General features: G+C 39.4%; 1 pseudogene; it reads right to left on the minus strand.

Moving 5' to 3' along the window:
• The window catches only part of LOC140851209 (uncharacterized), a 131,494-nt pseudogene that overhangs the window by 86,489 nt on the left and 27,401 nt on the right, over nucleotides 1-17,604 (minus strand).

Below are 17,604 nucleotides of genomic sequence, written 5' to 3' on the forward strand. Positions count from 1 at the left end.
TAATTCCGCTCGTTGGTTTGAGCCTGATTCGCTTGAGTTAATCTATTTGGATCAATTGACCTATTAGTGTCTAAGATAAGTAATTGAGGTGTGATTATTTAATTGATTCTGTTCGCTTATCTGATCAATTTATTTGTGTCTAAGAAAAGCAACGGGGGGCCTTCCACTGATCTCAACTTATCTGATCAATTTGAAAGATTGAGATTTAAATTAGATTGCTTAGTGATTTGGTTTAGCCCATGTCAATTAGATCGGTCATATGATGACTGATTAGATGAGACCTAAATCTAAACCTCTCCATAAATATTAAGTTCAAAGTTCTTCCACCATTGTAGAAGTACGAGCGTGCTATCAACGTTGATTGTTTTCGGTCGGTCATAGTGGTTCAGTTGCATCGAAAACATGCAACTACTCTATTAGCAAAGAGTTGCTCTAGGATAAAGATGGGTTGGATCCAATAATTGTTAGGTGAGGGATCCAATGACGGCCTTACACCTGCTTGTGAACGGTGGGTCAGGAATAACTAAGAAGTGTGGGCAATAACTGTTAGGTGAGCCCACATGACTTAGAGATCAAGTCGCTGCAATATGCTTAGAGAAGCATCTAGGCAAAGAGTTGCCTACGCATCGGTGTACATATTATCAATAACTGTTAAGTGAGGTGCATGGCATCGGTGGAGTGCAACACCCACAGGAATCTTTTATTGCGTTAGGATTTTTATTTTCTTTTTGTGTTGGAAAATGTATCCTAAAGTCAATCATCTAAGTGGTAGATGATTGGAATTAGTATATGAATTATCTAATAATAATAATTATTTGGTAGGTACATCAAAAAAATTTTATCTTCTTTAAATGAACTCCTAAATTATGATGAAGTCCGTTGAACCACAATCAATCGATAAAGGAGGATTTATCGGATGATTCTTAAATTATTCACGACCAAATGTTAAGTTATTAACAAGGATGATAACTTATCAAGTGTAGGTCATTGTATGCCATATGTATTGGTTGTCCTCATAACCAAGTGGTGTGGAGACACTGGTATGGCATCCAAGTGAGATGTAGGAGTACATCTACACTGAATGTGACCAATGTAATACTCTACTGTCAAGAGTAGCTAGCTAAGGCCAATGGGTATAAGTGTCCCTCCGACCTGAGATCACCACGGTGACTTGCAAGTAACTCACTGTACTTTGATATCGGACTGCCTGTATTTTTAATATAGGTTCAAAAGGTTTCTGGCTATAGTCAAGTATTTGTGAAGTCGGTGTGTGAATCAAGATGGGATTGACCACTCCTAATTAACTTCAGAAAGAGAATGTCTTGCTATATTTTAATTTAGCAAAATCTAGGCCTGGATAATCCTTGTGAGGAGTCACGGGATTTGCAAAATTTTGAGATACAACAGAGATGACTTGTATGAGTGTTGACAGCATACTCAAAGTTATTTTGAGCATTATTAGTCAAAGAGATATATTATACGGTAACCATGGGTCAGGATTCTTAGAATGTTGCTTTACGTACATTCGACCTATCTGGATGTTGGAAACCATTGCTAGATGGTTACTTTAACTGATATAAAAATTGATTTCTATGCTATCGATTTAGGTTCAAACCTATAGGGTCACATACATAAGAGGTTGTAACCTAATCAGATGGTTAATCGATGATTGAGAGTCGTTCTAAGGTTAAACGTCAATGTGATTGATGTTTGACCTAATGCAAGTGTTGCAGGAGGATCAATTAGCAATTGGATTGCTAATTGGCTCAATCTAATTGAGCAATTGAGCTGGAATCAAGTCTAATTGAATTTAATTCAATTAGAATTGGTTTAGACTTAATTGGAATAAGTCTAATTGATTTATTGGATAAGCCAGTTGCAAGAGAGAACAAGTCTCTGTTTGACTAGGACTTGTATGCACCTAATTCTTAATTAAGTTAGGATTTAAATCAGAATTAAATATGGTTTAATCTGATTTAATTAGGCTCTTAGTTGGACTAAGATCATCCTTAATTAGGTTGCAATTAATCTGGATTGGGTTCAAAGAGTTTAACCTTTTGGTGAAATTATGTTTTGATCGGATCACTTGACTATTCGAGCTGACCCATGTCTGTTTGGTAAATCAGTATGACTGATTTAGGTGCTCCTAGACCAGCCCTTTTAATGGTCTTCCTTAAGCTGACTTAGTGAAGCCAGTGGGAGGATCATGATAAGATGGTTCATCTGACCTCATCCTCTAAATCATTTAAATTCTCTAAAATTATTAGGTCCTTAAAATGACAAAGTTATGGAGATAACTAAGTCATAGCCTCCCATTAAGGTGTTTGATAATGAGTCCATTAACTCAATAATCATTGCAGACCCAAAGGCCTGGTGCTTATTGACTAATAGAATTATCACTCATCATATGATGACTTGGAAGTATCTTTCTAATGGTGGTTAGGTGAGCCAACCAAAGTTGGGCTTAATCATTCATTGGTTAGATGCACCAAGTGTGGTCATGTTAATGGTTGGACCTAAACGAATCCTTACAGTGGAGGCCAAAGCCTACTGATTAGGTTTCTGAGGAAAAATTAAAATTACTAAAAATTATTTAGAAAAATAATTGATTATGAACCTACCCTTAGATGTACATGGATTGGCCAACCAAAGTTGGGCTTGTGTGTAGTCTAAGTGGATCTAGTACCCACTAAAAAATTAGGATAATTCCTCGAATTGAAGGTAGAGGCTACCAATTCGAATAAAATAGTGAGAGAAACCTTTTGATTAAAGTCCAAATCTTTAAGTTTAATGAATCAATTACTAATTAGGTTATGATTTTCCTTTGAGCAGATATGGCCACTTCCCTATCGCTCCGATCATTGTTGGACTATGATAAGTTGGTGGGACCCAACTTCGGTAGCTGGTATCGAAGGTTGAAGATAGTCTTGGAGCATGAATGGATCTTATATGTGATAATGGATCCTGTATCTGAGGAGCCAGCTACCAATGCACGTGGAACAGTCAGAGACACTTATCAGAAGTGGCTCAGTGATCGGATCATGGTGCGCTGTATCATGCTGGCTGACATGAGCGACGAGTTCAGTCACAGATTCGAGACGGCTCAGCCAAAGGACATGCTTCAAGTGTTGGAGGATGCCTTTGGCACATTCGATGACGTGGAGAGGCACAAGACTAGTTGTGCCATCTTCAACACCAAAATGCAGGATGGTGCCTCTATCACTGACCATGTATTGTACATGATCGAGTTGATGGAACGATTGAGCAAGCTCGGCTTTCTCTTGCATGAGCAGCTTGGAAAAGATGCAATACTGAACTCGCTGCCCAAGTCTTATCTGTCATTCCTCACTCATTATAGAATGACAAAGCCTGAAGTAAACTACCACAGGTTACTAGGGTTGCTTCAGAACTTTGAGAAGGATCACCAACTCCACAAGGAGTCAGTGAACTTAGTGAGAAGTTCGTCTTCTGGTTCTTGTCCCTTTAATAAAGAGAAGAAGAACAAGAAAAAGAAAGTGAAGAAGGTGCAAGTTCAGACTGGGACATTGGTGTAGGGTCAGACCAGAAAGATCAAACCCGATAAGAGTCTATTCTACTGGCAAGCACCCTAGATTAGATAGTGTGTCAGATATCTACTTATGGCACTATAGGCTAGGTCATATAAACAAGAACAGAATAAATAGGTTGACTCAAGAGAAAATTCTTGAAGTCAGTGATTGTGAATCACTTCCAACCTATGAGTCTTATTTTCTTGGTAAAATGACCAAGTCACCTTTTACTAGAAAAGGTGAGAGAGCTACTGAGCTCTTGGGTCTAGTACATACTGATGTATACGGGCCCATGAGCATAAGTGCTAGAGGTGGATATTTCTACTTCATAACTCTCATGGATGATCTATCCAGATATAGATATGTCTATCTGATGAAACATAAGTCGGATTCATTTGAAATATTCAAACAATTTCGAAGTGAAGTAGAAAAACAAACTGGGAACAATATTAAAACTCTTCAATCTGACCGAGGAGAAAAATATCTTTCTAGTGAGTTTTGAGAGAATGAGATTCTCTCCCAATGGACTCCTCCAGGAACACCATAGCATAATGGTGTGTCTGAAAGAAGAAATCAGACTCTGTTAGACATGGTCCGATCCATGATGGGTTTTGCCAGCTTGCCGATATTCTTTTGGGGATATGCACTCGAATCGATCTGTTATCTATTAAATTAGGTTCCAAGTAAGTCTATAATTAAGACTCCACATGAGATATGGATAGGGCGTAAGCCAGCATTTTCACACCTTAGGATCTGGGGGTGCCCGACCTATGTCAAAGGATTAGTTACAGACAAACTTGGACCTAGGTCTGACAAATGCACATTCATAGGGTACCCCAAAGAGACCAAAGGATATTTTTTCTACCATGTTGATGAACAAAAGGTGTTCATCAGTCTTGAGACAAACTTTTTAGAAAAGGAGTTCCTTGGTGAAGGAACCATTGCCTCTAAGGTTAACTTGATGAAGTTCAATAGGTAGAAGGACCGACACCAATAGCTGAACCTGAGTCGGATTCGATTAGATCAGATCCGAAACCCAATATACCTGCATCATTAAGATGATCTGGTAGAGTACCGCATCAGTCGGATAGATACTACGATTTCTTAGTCCAGGATGGTGATCCCATCGAACTCGATGAGAACGATGAGGATCCGATCACCTATATGGATGCAATGCAGAGATCTGATTCCAAGAAATGGCTTGAAGCCATGAAATCTGAAATGGAGTCCATGAAAGTCAATGATGTATGGACATTGGTTGACCCACCTGAAGGGGTTAAACCCATTGGGTGTAAATGGGTGTTCAAAAAGAAAAAGGATGCAGACGGAAAGGTGGAGACCTATAAAGCCCATCTAGTTGTCAAGGGGTATCGTCAACGTTATGGTATTGACTATGACGAGATATTTTTTTCCTGTGGCAATGCTCAAATCCATTCAGATAATGCTTGCAATAGTTACCCATCTGGATTATGAGATCTGGTAAATGGATGTAAAGACAGCTTTCCTGAATGGAGAGCTGACCGAAGAGGTGTATATGATACAATCTGAGGGGTTTACATTCACAGATCAGTCCAAGGTGTGCAAGCTTCAGAGATCCATTTATGAATTGAAGCAAGCTTCTCAGAGTTGGAACATGCATTTTGATAAGGTGATCAAAACGTGTGGCTTTGTTAAGAATGGAGAAGAGCCCTGCATCTATAAATGGGCAAATGGTCCAGTTGTGGTATTCTTTATTTTGTACATAGATGACATTCTCTTAATCGAGAATGACATCCCCGTACTACAGGGAATAAAAGTTTGGTTGTCATCGCAGTTCTCCATGAAGGACTGGGGTGAAGCATCCTACATCCTCGGGATGAAGATCTATAGGGATAGATCTAAAAAGATACTTAGATTATCCCAGTCTATGTACATAGACACTGTGCTGAAGAGGTTCAGCATAGAGAATTTCAAGAAGGGCTATCTACTGATAGGCCATAAAATTTCTCTCTCTAAGAAGGATTGTCTGACAACTCCTAAAGAGAGAGAGCATATAAGTAGAGTCCCATATGCTTCGATCATGGGATCTATCATGTATGCCATGACATGTATAAGACCAGATGTGGCATACTCACTAGGAGTAGTGAGTAGATACCAATCTGATCCTGAAGAAAACCACTGAAAAGTGGTTAAAGCCATCCTTAAGTATTTGAGAAATACTAAGGACCAATGGTTGGTTTATGGCGAGTCAGATCTGAAACTTGTGGGGTTCACAGACTCTAGCTTTCAATCTGACCATGATGACAACAGAAGTGTGTCGGGTTATATCTTTACTCTGAATGGTGGAGCTATCTACTGGAAGAGTTTCAAGCAGCATACTATGGTAGACTCTGTTTGTGAGGTAGAGTACATCACAGCATCAGATGCCGTGAAGGAAGCTGTGTGGCTGAGAAAATTCATCATCGAGCTCGGAGTAGTACCCTCCCTCGATGGTTCGGTCCTGCTCTACTGCGACAGCACTGGGGCCATAGCTCAGGTGAAGGAACCCAAAGCACACCAGCAGACGAAGCACATTTTGCACCGCTTCCATCTGATCTGGGAGATCGTGGATCGAGGTGACGTCGACCTTCAGAAGATCGACAGAAAGGAGAACCTGACTGACCCCTTCACTAAAGCCCTAGCAATAAAGGAGTTCGACAACCACAAGTCAAAGATGGGTATTAGATACTGTGCTGAGTGGCTTTAGGACAAGTGGGAGTTATTGGGAAATATGTCCCAAAAGCCAATCGTCAAGCTGTTGATGGTTGAGCAACCAAGCATTGTAATTGATTTGTTAATAAATAAAATATATTTAGTATTTTTATCATAAGCTTTCATCTTTTAATGAACTCCGTTGTTATGATGATGTCCTTAGGACTATTCATATTCGATAAAAAGAGGATTTATCGATTAGTCCTTAAAACTGTTCACGACCAAATGATAGGCTGTTAATAAGGACGACAGCTTCTATCGGGCATAGATCACTGTAGGCTATATGGGTTGGTTGTTCTCTTAACCAAAGAGTGTGGAGACACTAGTATGACATACAAGTGAGATGTAAGGGTACATCATCATTGAACGTAATCAACTCCAGAGTATTCTGCTGTCGAGAATGTCTCTGAAAGGATATAGGTATAAGTGTCTCTTAGACCTGAGATCACCTCAGTGACTTGCAAGCAACTCACTGTACTTTGGTACTCGACTAACTGAATTTCTAATTCAGTGACGGAAGGCTTCTGGCCATAGTCAAGTACTTGCGAAGTCAGAGTGTGATCGAGATGGGATTGACCACTCCAAGAGTTGGAGAAGAATGAGTCACTGTATTTTAATTTAGCAAAATCTTGACCAGGGTAATCCATCAGATGGATTTGATATTTTGAAATACAGTGTGGACAACCTGATTAGAGTTAACAGTTGAACTTTGAGGTGTCCTATGATCATTTTGGTCAAGGGGATGAATTATATGGAAACTATATCTGCATGTGTTCTAAGGATGTTGTTCTACACATTCGACCTATCCGATCCTCGGGTACCATTGCTAGATGATCATTTTGATTGGTACAAAAATTTATTCCTATGCTACCGGCTTAGGTTTAGACCTATGAGGTCACACACATTAGAGTTCATGATCCGATTGGATCGTTGATCAACGATTAAGAATTGTTCTAGGGTTAAATGATCAATACGATTGACATTTAACCTAGTGCAAGTGTTGCAGGAGGATCGATTAGCAATTCGATTGCTAATTGGCTTAATTTGATTAAGCCAATGGGCTGAGATTAAGTCTAATTGAATAAGGGCTTGATTGGATTTGATTTGGGCTTGATTGATTAAGTCCATTTGGTTTATTGATAAGCCAAGTGCAAGAAAAAAACTAGTCCTAGTTCAATTAGAACTTAGGTCAACCTAATTTTTAATTTGATTAAAAAATTAAATCAGATTTAAATCTAATTTAATATGATTAAACTAGATTTTTAATTAGGTTAAGACCTATTTAATTGGGTTGATCTAATTTTAGTTTGATTTAGTTTGAGAAACCAAATTAAAACAAGTCATAAGATAAAATCCTAGTAAGACTAGGATTCCACCTTGCGCCACATAAGCCCCCCCATGCCCTCTCTCTTATTCCATGCCAATCCTCTCTTATTTTGTGTGACAAAAGCCCTCTCCCAGGTCTTTCCCATAACCAAAAGGATTCCTCTCTTCTTTCATACATGGAAAGTGGTTGTGGATCAAATCAAAATAGGAATAAGTTTGGATTTCAAATTCTATGAGATAGAGTTTTAGAAATCCAAAACTCTTTACTTTTTGCACTGAATTTACCCAAATTTTTTTTGAGATTTTTGTAACTTTTAGGGAATACATTATTCACCCTTTACTAGTAGTCTATGCATAAAAATAAGGAGGAGGAGCCCAAGAGTTGGGCACCCCTTATCTTGCCAAAAATTAGAGAGAGAAACCTTTGGGTTGTGGAGATATAATAGACACAAGATAGGGTGTCTAGGAGAGAGTAAAGAAAAGAAGAAGAGGGTCTTCTTTGAAAGGTTTTAATGCAATGGCGGAAGCACGGATTTCAAAGTAATAATTATGAATTCATAAAATTAAAATCTAACTTCAAGATCATCTTATCAGAAATTAAATCATATAATATGCATTAATATAAAATAAAAGATATAGAAACATACCTCTTATCGCTAAACCCTGATTTGTGCTTAATTGCCGGCAGCAATCTATTTGGGTTTCCACCAGGTGCCCACGTGTTCACCCTCCAATGTTGATCCACACGAGGACTCGATCAACTCTCTATCACTTATTAAAAAAATACTCTACAATTAAATTCTGATTTATCAGAATTTAAACGCAATTTGGGCAGAACCTCCTTTCTTGGCTTTTGCTGTCACACTGTTGGACCTTTTCTTCCCTTTCTTTCTTGCTCCTTGTCTCCTTAATTTTTATTCCAATTCTCTAAGCCTTTTGGAAGATTTCTTATCCTTTATCAGGACCTTATCTAGGCTAGAGAGAAGGAATAAAGAAAATTAGACAAGCAGAGCCTCTTGTAAGAAAGAAAGAAGATTTCTGAATAACCGAGACTCCTCGGCGTGCACCCCTATTTATATTGCACGTAAAGGTGCAATCCAAAACATCTCATGCCCTCTTACAAATTATCTCACACCTCTTGTCTATTTCTCATGCCCCATAAGTTAAGAAAAGCCATGTGTACATCAAAGTTGGGTTGAAGAGATGCCTTATTTCAGAAAGACTCTTCGATCTTAACTTACGGTGTTCAGATGAGAAGTCATGAAGCTTCTCTTATTGGCGCCATCAACCCATGCCTTTGGATCTGGAAGGAAGCCCATCCAATGGCCAAGATATATGGCACCAATTTGAAGAATGGCGCAAGAGATTAATGGGCGTGGATAATTTAAAACTTATCTCCCCATTTGAAATTTTAAAGGGGCGCTTTCAAGAGGTGGCGCATGAATTTAATCCTTATCCCTTTTCTTAATTCTTCTACGATGAGTTTAATACTCAAAAGGACTCTTAGGTGCCTCCTAAGACATCTAAAATACATTCGTAGAATAAAGGTTTCGAAGAAAAATAGGATAGACCTTATCTAAAGGTGGCGCCAACTTCATCCATGCGCCATGTGGCTCATGCGCATGGATTCAAATCCACATGCCAAGAGAGAGACTCTTAGGCATGTGGTTCCCTGGTTTTTGGCACCCAACAGCAAGCCCAATTAAAACACTTCGAACCCACTTCAAGACCAAATCCAATTTGGCTCAAATTGGTTCTAAATTATCCCAAATCGGAACCCGATTCGAATTCAATGCAAATCTAAATGCTAGGGTTTGCAACATTTGCTAGCATGTTCAACTTGCAAACATGGTTTAATCAAATTAAACCCATGATCAATTTTCTTTGTGTGTGACCCATTGGGTTCCACATCTAGCCAGCAGTGAGTCCAGGTATAATTTAAACTAATTTGGTTAGAACACAATCTAGCCGATTTAGGTCAAATCAAGCTGAACTGTTTTGATCAATCAGAACAGCTTTTAATTAATGATCGAATTAAACTCTTTAATTTGATCAAACTCACAAGACATGATTGACGTCTAGAAATGTATCATGTCTACCTGGAAGATATAGAATTTTGATGAAAATATCAAAAATATCCTTCAGTGGAAAATTATTGTGCATCTTGATCTTACGATCATCCTGCATCTGAATATAAGTCTGGGTATGGAAAAATGTCAAACCCAATTTTTTTTTTTTTTTTTTTATATTCACATTTCTCTTGATAATGATTTGATTTATGAAACATTAGAAACCATTTCTAATTTTTTCATAATGCTTTGATCAAAGTCTTCCTGAATCATTATTTGGTTGAAGCAGATAGGATGCGATCTCCTCTTACTAGGAGCGATCGTTTCCATATTGACCTACTCACAACCTTCATAAGCAATCCATCATATCTAGAACATCCTGTACATGATTAAATCATGAATGAGTATGATCCAAAATATGGATTCATGCTTATAAGGTTCTATGGCAGTCTCAGGTCAAAAGATTTACATGCACAATTTCCACTATAAGAAAAATCTGTTGACATGTAGATAAGACTCCATCAGATATTCTTTAATTGTATCAATTCAGTGAATTTATTCTCTAATGAACACTTACATCCTTATATTAGTGTCATACACAAGTAATTGTGAGATCAATTACCCTCTCTGTCGAGCATACACAGGATGTACCAGTCTTATCAGAAACATTGATCTCCTATTCAATGTTCCATCGACTAAGAATATTTAAAATTAGAGTTTTAAGGTTTTTAGGTCTCACTTGGTATGATTGCATCATAACCCTAAAATCATAGTCCTAATTTATGGGGTTCATCGAAATAAGATGCAGCATATGATGAACTAAATGCCTTTATTTATTTAAAACATCAGTACATGAGTTGTCGGGAGACAAAAAATATCCATCTATTTATACATTTTGATTGGCTTATAGGGCATATTCCTTTCAATCTCCCACTTGCACCAAAGCCAATCTCCCTTATATTTCAACCCCATACAATCGAGATGGCGATCGAATTACTGCTGTGGTAAAGCTTTAGTGAATGGATCTGCTATGTTATTCTTTGTGTCTACTCGTTCAATAATAACATCTTGTCTTTCAATTATTTCACGAATGAGATGGAAGCATCTCAAAATGTGCTTGGATTTATGGTGAGACCGTGGTTCCTTTGCTTGAGCAACTGCTCCAGTATTATCACAATAAAGTGGTACTGGGTTCTCAATCTCAGGAACAATGTCCAATTCAGTGATGAACTTCTTCATCCAGACAGCTTCCTTGGCGGCTTCACTTGCAGCTATATATTCTGCCTCTGTGGTTGAGTCAGCTACTGTTTGCTACTTAGAACTCTTCCAACTCACTGCTCCACCATTCAAAGTAAAGACATATCCTGAAATGAATTTGCTATCATCTGGGTCTGATTGAAAACTAGAATCAGAGTATCCTTCTAGTTTAAGATCAGATCCACCATATATGAGAAAAATATTCTTAGTCCTTCTGAAGTACTTTAGAATATTTTTCACAGCCTTCCAATGATCCTCTCCTGGATCAGCCTGAAATCTACTGGCTATGCCTAAGGCATAAGCTACATCAGGCCTGGTACATAACATAGCATACATTATTGATCCTACAGCCGAAGCATAAGGAATAGAACTCATTCTATTTCACTCTTCAGTTGTCTTAGGAGACATCTTCTTAGAGAGATGTATGCCTTGACTCATGGGTAAATAACCTCTTTTACTTTCATTCATACTGAATCTTTTCAGTATTAAGTCAATGTACTTAGACTGAGATAAGCCTAGCATCCTTTTAGATCTATCTCTATAGATCTTTATACCAAGTATATAGGATGCTTCCCCCAAGTCTTTCATGGAAAACTTATTTGATAACCATAATTTGACTGTTTGTAACATTGGGATATCATTCTCAATAAGGAGTATGTCATCTACATACAGAACCAAGAAAACTAGGGCACTCCCACTAGTTTTCTTATACACACAAGGTTCATCCATATTTTTGATGAAGCCAAATTCTTTGATTGTTACATCAAAGCGGATGTTCCAACTCCTTGAGGCTTGCTTTAATCCATAAATGGATTTCTTAAGCCTGCATACTAGATTTGGTCTATCTTTTAAGATAAAACCCTCTGGCTGTGACATGTAGACCTCCTCTTCTAGAAAACCATTCAAGAAGGCGGTCTTCACATCCATTTGCCATATTTCATAATCATAGTATGCTGCTATTGCAAGCATTATCCGAATAGATTTGAGCATGGCAACAGGTGAAAAAGTTTCATCATAATCAATACCCTATTTTTGCCTGAAATCTTTAGCTACCAATCTAGCTTTATAGGTTTCTATTTGACCATCTGCTCCAATCTTTTTCTTATAGACCCATTTGCACCCAATAGGGTTTACCCCTTCTGGTGCATCAACCAAAGTCCATACTTTGTTGGTGTACATGGAGTCCATCTCGGATTTTATAGCATCCTGCCATCTGTCTGAGTCCTTACTCATGACAGCTTCTGTATAGGTCAAAGGTTCATCATTCTCAATGACTTGGGCTTCATTATTCTCAATAATGAACCCATACCTTATAGGTACATGTCGTACCCTCTCTGACCTACGGATAGGAGTTATGTGTTCTAGTTCTTCTTTATTTATGTGAATATTTGGTTGAAAAATATCTATTTATTTTTGTTGAACTTCATTAATTTCAATATTTCTCCCACTGCCTCTTTCTAGGATAAATTCTTTCTCCATGAAAGTGGCTTGCCTACTTACAAATACCTTTTGTTCAGTAGGGTGGTAGAATAGATATCCTATACTATCCTTAGGATATCCTACAAACAAATATTTATCTGCTGTAGTATCTAGTTTATGTCCAAAATTTTTTTTGACATATGCTGAACATCTCCATATCTTAAAATATTTAAGATTGGGCTTCTTACCTCTCCATATTTCATATGGAGTGCTAGATACAGATTTAGAAGGTACTCTATTCAAGATAATTATTGCGGTCTTTAAAGCATAATCCCAGAAGGAAGTAGGCAATTCAGTGAAGCACATCATGGATTGTACCATATCTAATAAGGTACGGTTCCTCCTTTCGGCTACACCATTTAATTGTGGCGTATAAGGAGGTGTCCATTCAGAGATAATTCCCTTTGCTTTAAGATGGTCTAAAAATTCATTGGACAAGTATTCTCCTCCTCGATCAGATCGAAGAATTTTTATACTTTTTCTAGTTTGTTTTTCGACCATGCTTTGATACTCTTTGAATTTATCAAAGGCTTCGGATTTATGTTTCATAAGATACACATATCCAAACCTAGATAAATCATCTGTAAATGTAATAAAATATGAGTATCCACCTCTGGCATAAGTTGTCATAGGGCCACATACATCTGTATGTACAAGTCCTAACAACTCGTTTGTCCTATCTCCATGTCCACTAAATGAAGTCTTGGTCATTTTACCCATGAGACATGATTCACAAGTTTCTAATGATTCACAATCATAAGAATCAAAGAACTTTTCTTTGTACAACTTGTTAATCCTAGTCTCACTAATATGACCAAGTCGACAATGCCAAAGTAAGGTATTATTTACATTATCTCTCTTACGTTTACTATTTTCATCAACATGAAAAATATTATCATTCAAGCATAGAGTCAACAAACCATTGTCAAAAATGCCATGACAAATTATTTCATTAGAAAAATTAATCGAGCAACCATTGCTCATTACTAATATTTGATATCCTTGTTTTATCAACAAGGGTACAGATACAATATTTCTAATGATCTTAGGCATGTAATAATAATTTGTTAGCTCTAAGATCTTCTCAGAAGGAAACTTCAAGATATATGTCCCTACAGCTTCTGCTTGGATAGAATCTCCTCCAGCACCATAGAGCTCGAAGTCTCCCTTCCTCAAACTTCTAATTTTCTGTAGCCCCTGCAATGATTTGCAGATATGAAAACCACAGGCAGTATCTAATACCCATGAGTTTGAAATGGAAGAATTCAATGATAATATTGTATGTATCTCATACATACCTTTTGCTGCATTATTTGCACTAGTCTTCACTGTTGCAAGATAAACCTTGCAATTCCTTTTCCAATGACCTGCCTTACCGCAGTGGAAGCAGGTCGACTGTCCAGAGGTCTTCTTTCCCTTCTTTCTCTTATTTATACCACCTTTAGGGTTCAGCCTCTTTTTAGAACCCTTTTTGCCTGCCTTCTTCTTGGAGATCCCATCCACAAGAAGAAGAGGAGCCTTATCCTGCTTGATATGGCTCTCTGCTGTTTTGAGCATATTTAACAGCTCAGGCAAGGAAGAATTCAGTTTGTTCATGTGATAGTTCACGACAAACTGAGAAAATGATTCTGAAAGTGATTGCAGGATTAGATCCTGACTCAACTCTCCATCCATAACAAAACCTAATTGACCTAATCGAGTGATCAGGTCAATAACCATCAAAACATAATTTTGTACGGATGACCCCTCTGTCATTCTGGCATGGAATAACTATTTAGATATCTCATATCTTGCAGTCCTACTCTGTTCTCCATAAAGCTCTTTTAAATTGAGCAATATGGAATAAGTGTCCATGCTATCATGCTGCCTCTGTAACTCATTTGTCATAGAGGCAAGTATGATACACTTGACAGTTAAAGAATCATTTTGCCACATCCTATATGTGGTTTTTTCTTCCTCTGTGGCATCCTCCCCAACTGGCTCAATGTCAGGAGTATCGAGAATGTAAGAAAGCTTCTCTTGATTAAGTACTATTTTAAGATTTCTCAACCAGTCCACATAGTTGGTACCAGTCAATTTATTTGTATCCAAAATGGAGCGAAGTGAAAATGAAGAAGCCATTAATCTACATAATAAAGAACATTACATAAGCGAACAACTCAAGATGATATACATAATTAAATTAGGACTCTAATTTTATTGTATCTCCCAATATTTTTATCAGACATCATAACCCTCTAGTATGATGTTTGAGAAAACCCTGATTGATTTTCTTAGTGGGATTGAGACCCTAATTTTTTATAAAAGATCTTGTGGTTGCACAACAAACCTTTTATAAGTTTAAAGGTAGGAAACTCTTTCCAATTGCATCTCATGCAATTCTCAATAAAAACCCTGGCCTCAAAACATTAATAGCCTTGTGTTTACACAACAGACCATAATATTTTAGTTAAGTAGGATCCTTCATTTTAATATAGTCAAAATAGAATATAAATGCTTTTGTGGTTACACAATAAAGCATTATACTCAAAAATTGCTGTAAGCATCTCGATGCGCCAGAACAATATTATGTCAGTTTTCATAATTGGTCTTGTGGTTACACAACAAACCTAATATGGTTCGTGACATAGTAATGTCCTAGCATGAAGGAAGGCCATAATATAGTGAATATAACACCAAGCATCCCAGTCAAGAATTAAATTAATCTAATCAGCCAGGTAAGTGAAAGAGAGGTGGGGGTCCCCCCGTTGCTTTCCTTAGACACCAATAAATTTTGGCCAGGTCAGACAACGGAACCAATTAGAAACCACATTCTCTTTACCAATCATGAACCACTTTCCTAGACACCGATTGATCAATTAGACATCATCGACTGGTTCTGCTATTGGTTAATTACACTACAACTTAATATCATTTTACAGAGGGTTTTTCAGGTCTCAATGCATATTTAATTTCTGTATCATAATAAATACATGAATAAAAGAAATTAGCATCATAGTGAACACACTTCAATATGACAAAGCAATATTCCATAATTATATACATCATATTTTAATTATGAAATAATGAATATGATCTCATCATATAGCATCATAGTGAACACAATTCAATATGACAAAGCAACATTCCATAATTATATACATCATATTTTAATTATGAAATAATGAATATGATCTCATCATATAGCATCATAGTGAACACAATTCAATATGACAAAGCAACATTCCATAATTATATACTTCATATTTTAATTATGAAATAATGAATATGATCTCATCATATTAATATCATATTAAAACATAAATAATGATCATATCATATTTATAATATTGCCTTTAAATCATTAACATATCATCATATGATTTAATTCTAACAAGGTGGCTCTGATACCACTGAAAGGTTTTAATGCAATGGCGGAAGCACGGATTTCAAAGTAATTATTATGAAATCATAAAATTAAAACCTAACTTTAAGATCATCTTATCAGAAATTAAACCATATAATATGCATTAATATTGTTGGTGCAAAAATCCGCCTGCGCCGGAGAAGCTGGAGCTGAGGAAGCCGCGGTCGCCGCCGGGACCTGCAAGGGAAGTCTAAACCGGAGGTGGGGTTGCTCCGGCAAGACCCTCTGACGCTCAAGTCAGTTCTCTGCCTCAACAAGAATGGAGTGCTCGAACGGAGAATTTAGCAGAGTTTTTAGATAGAAGAGAGGGCTTAGAGAATAACGTATCTGGATCCCCTTTTATAGGCAGAGGGGGCAACGGATTGATGGTGACACCTGCAACCGTCTGGTAGTGGGCCCCCACGGTCAGGGAAATTAATTGCGGAGAGTGGTGGGGTAGACTCGTGGCTGTTGTCATAGTCTGCCACGTATGGTCTGTTGCGGATAGTGGGGCGGCGTCCGTTGCCGCTAGCTGTCAGTGAGTAGTGGGATCGTGCAGCACCTGCCGCAGGGAGCGGGACAGAATCGTGGCCGTTTGTTACAGCCTGTCAGGGAGTAATGGGTCCACTGCTGGAGCCGCGTAGAATCCGTTGTAGGACCTGGAACAGGATCATGATTGTTGTCGCGACGTGCCGAGGGGGTGCGGATCTGTCGATTGAGGTTCGGCCTCGGTTGGAGTCCGGCCTTCGTAGGAGCCCGGGCGGAACCGCTCTGATGTCGAAGGTGGGGCCCGGCTCCCGTAAGAGTCCGGGCGGAGCCGTTCTGACGTCGGAGGTGGAGCCCGCTCCCGTAGGAGTCCGGGCGGAGCCGTTCTGATGTCGGAGGTGGAGCCCGGCTCCCGTAGGAGTTCGGGCGGAGCCGTTCTGATGTCGGAGGTGGAGCCCAGCTCCCGTAGGAGTCCGGGCGAAGCCGTTCTGATGTCGGAGGTGGAGCCCGGCTCCCGTAGGAGTCCGGGCGGAGCCGTTCTGACGTCGGAGGTGGAGCCCGGCTCCCGTAGGAGTCCGGGTGGAGCCGTTCTGATGTCGGAGGTGGAGCCTGGCTCCCGTAGGAGTCCGAGCGGAGCCGTTCTGATGTCGGAGGTGGAGCCCGGCTCCCGTAGGAGTCCGGGCGGAGCCGTTCTGATGTCGGAGGTGGAGCCCGGCTCCCGTAGGAGTCCGGGCGGAGCCGTTCTGATGTCGGAGGTGGAGCCCGGCTCCCGTAGGAGTCCGGGCGGAGCCTTTCTGATGTCGGAGGTGGAGCGATCTTGTAGGAGCCCGGCTCCCGTAGGAGTCCGGGCGGAGCTGCTGCAAACAAAGTCAAGGGTGAAGTCCGGCTCTGATAGGAGTCCGGATTGAGCTTACCAGCGATTGATATTGAGAGCGGAGCCCGGCTCCCGTAGGAGTCCGGGCGGATCCGTTTTGATGGGAATTTCGGCCGCGGGTATTTTATACCCAACACCAGTCCCCCTACTTCGAGTTTGAATTTCAAGCGAAGGAAGTACACAGAGAGAGAGATGCACAGCCAAAATTGCCCCCTCGATCCCCGTGCGCAGCTGCCCCCACTTAATGTGCGCGTGTCAGAATCCGTTTTTTGGCAAAGGCGACTTGAAAAGTCTTTTCGAAACCCCCGTTGAAAGCGATCCCAGGCGTCGCTCTGTGGGAATCTGTGAGCGGTCAACCCTCGATAGCAGCGAAGTGGATAAGCGCGACACGCGGCACACACCATCTGGCCCAGGAATTCTCGCCGTCATAACTGCGCCAGGATCCGCCGG

Source organism: Elaeis guineensis, chromosome 8, assembly GCF_000442705.2.
Source record: "Elaeis guineensis isolate ETL-2024a chromosome 8, EG11, whole genome shotgun sequence".
In the NCBI taxonomy this organism is placed as follows: Eukaryota; Viridiplantae; Streptophyta; class Magnoliopsida; order Arecales; family Arecaceae; genus Elaeis; species Elaeis guineensis.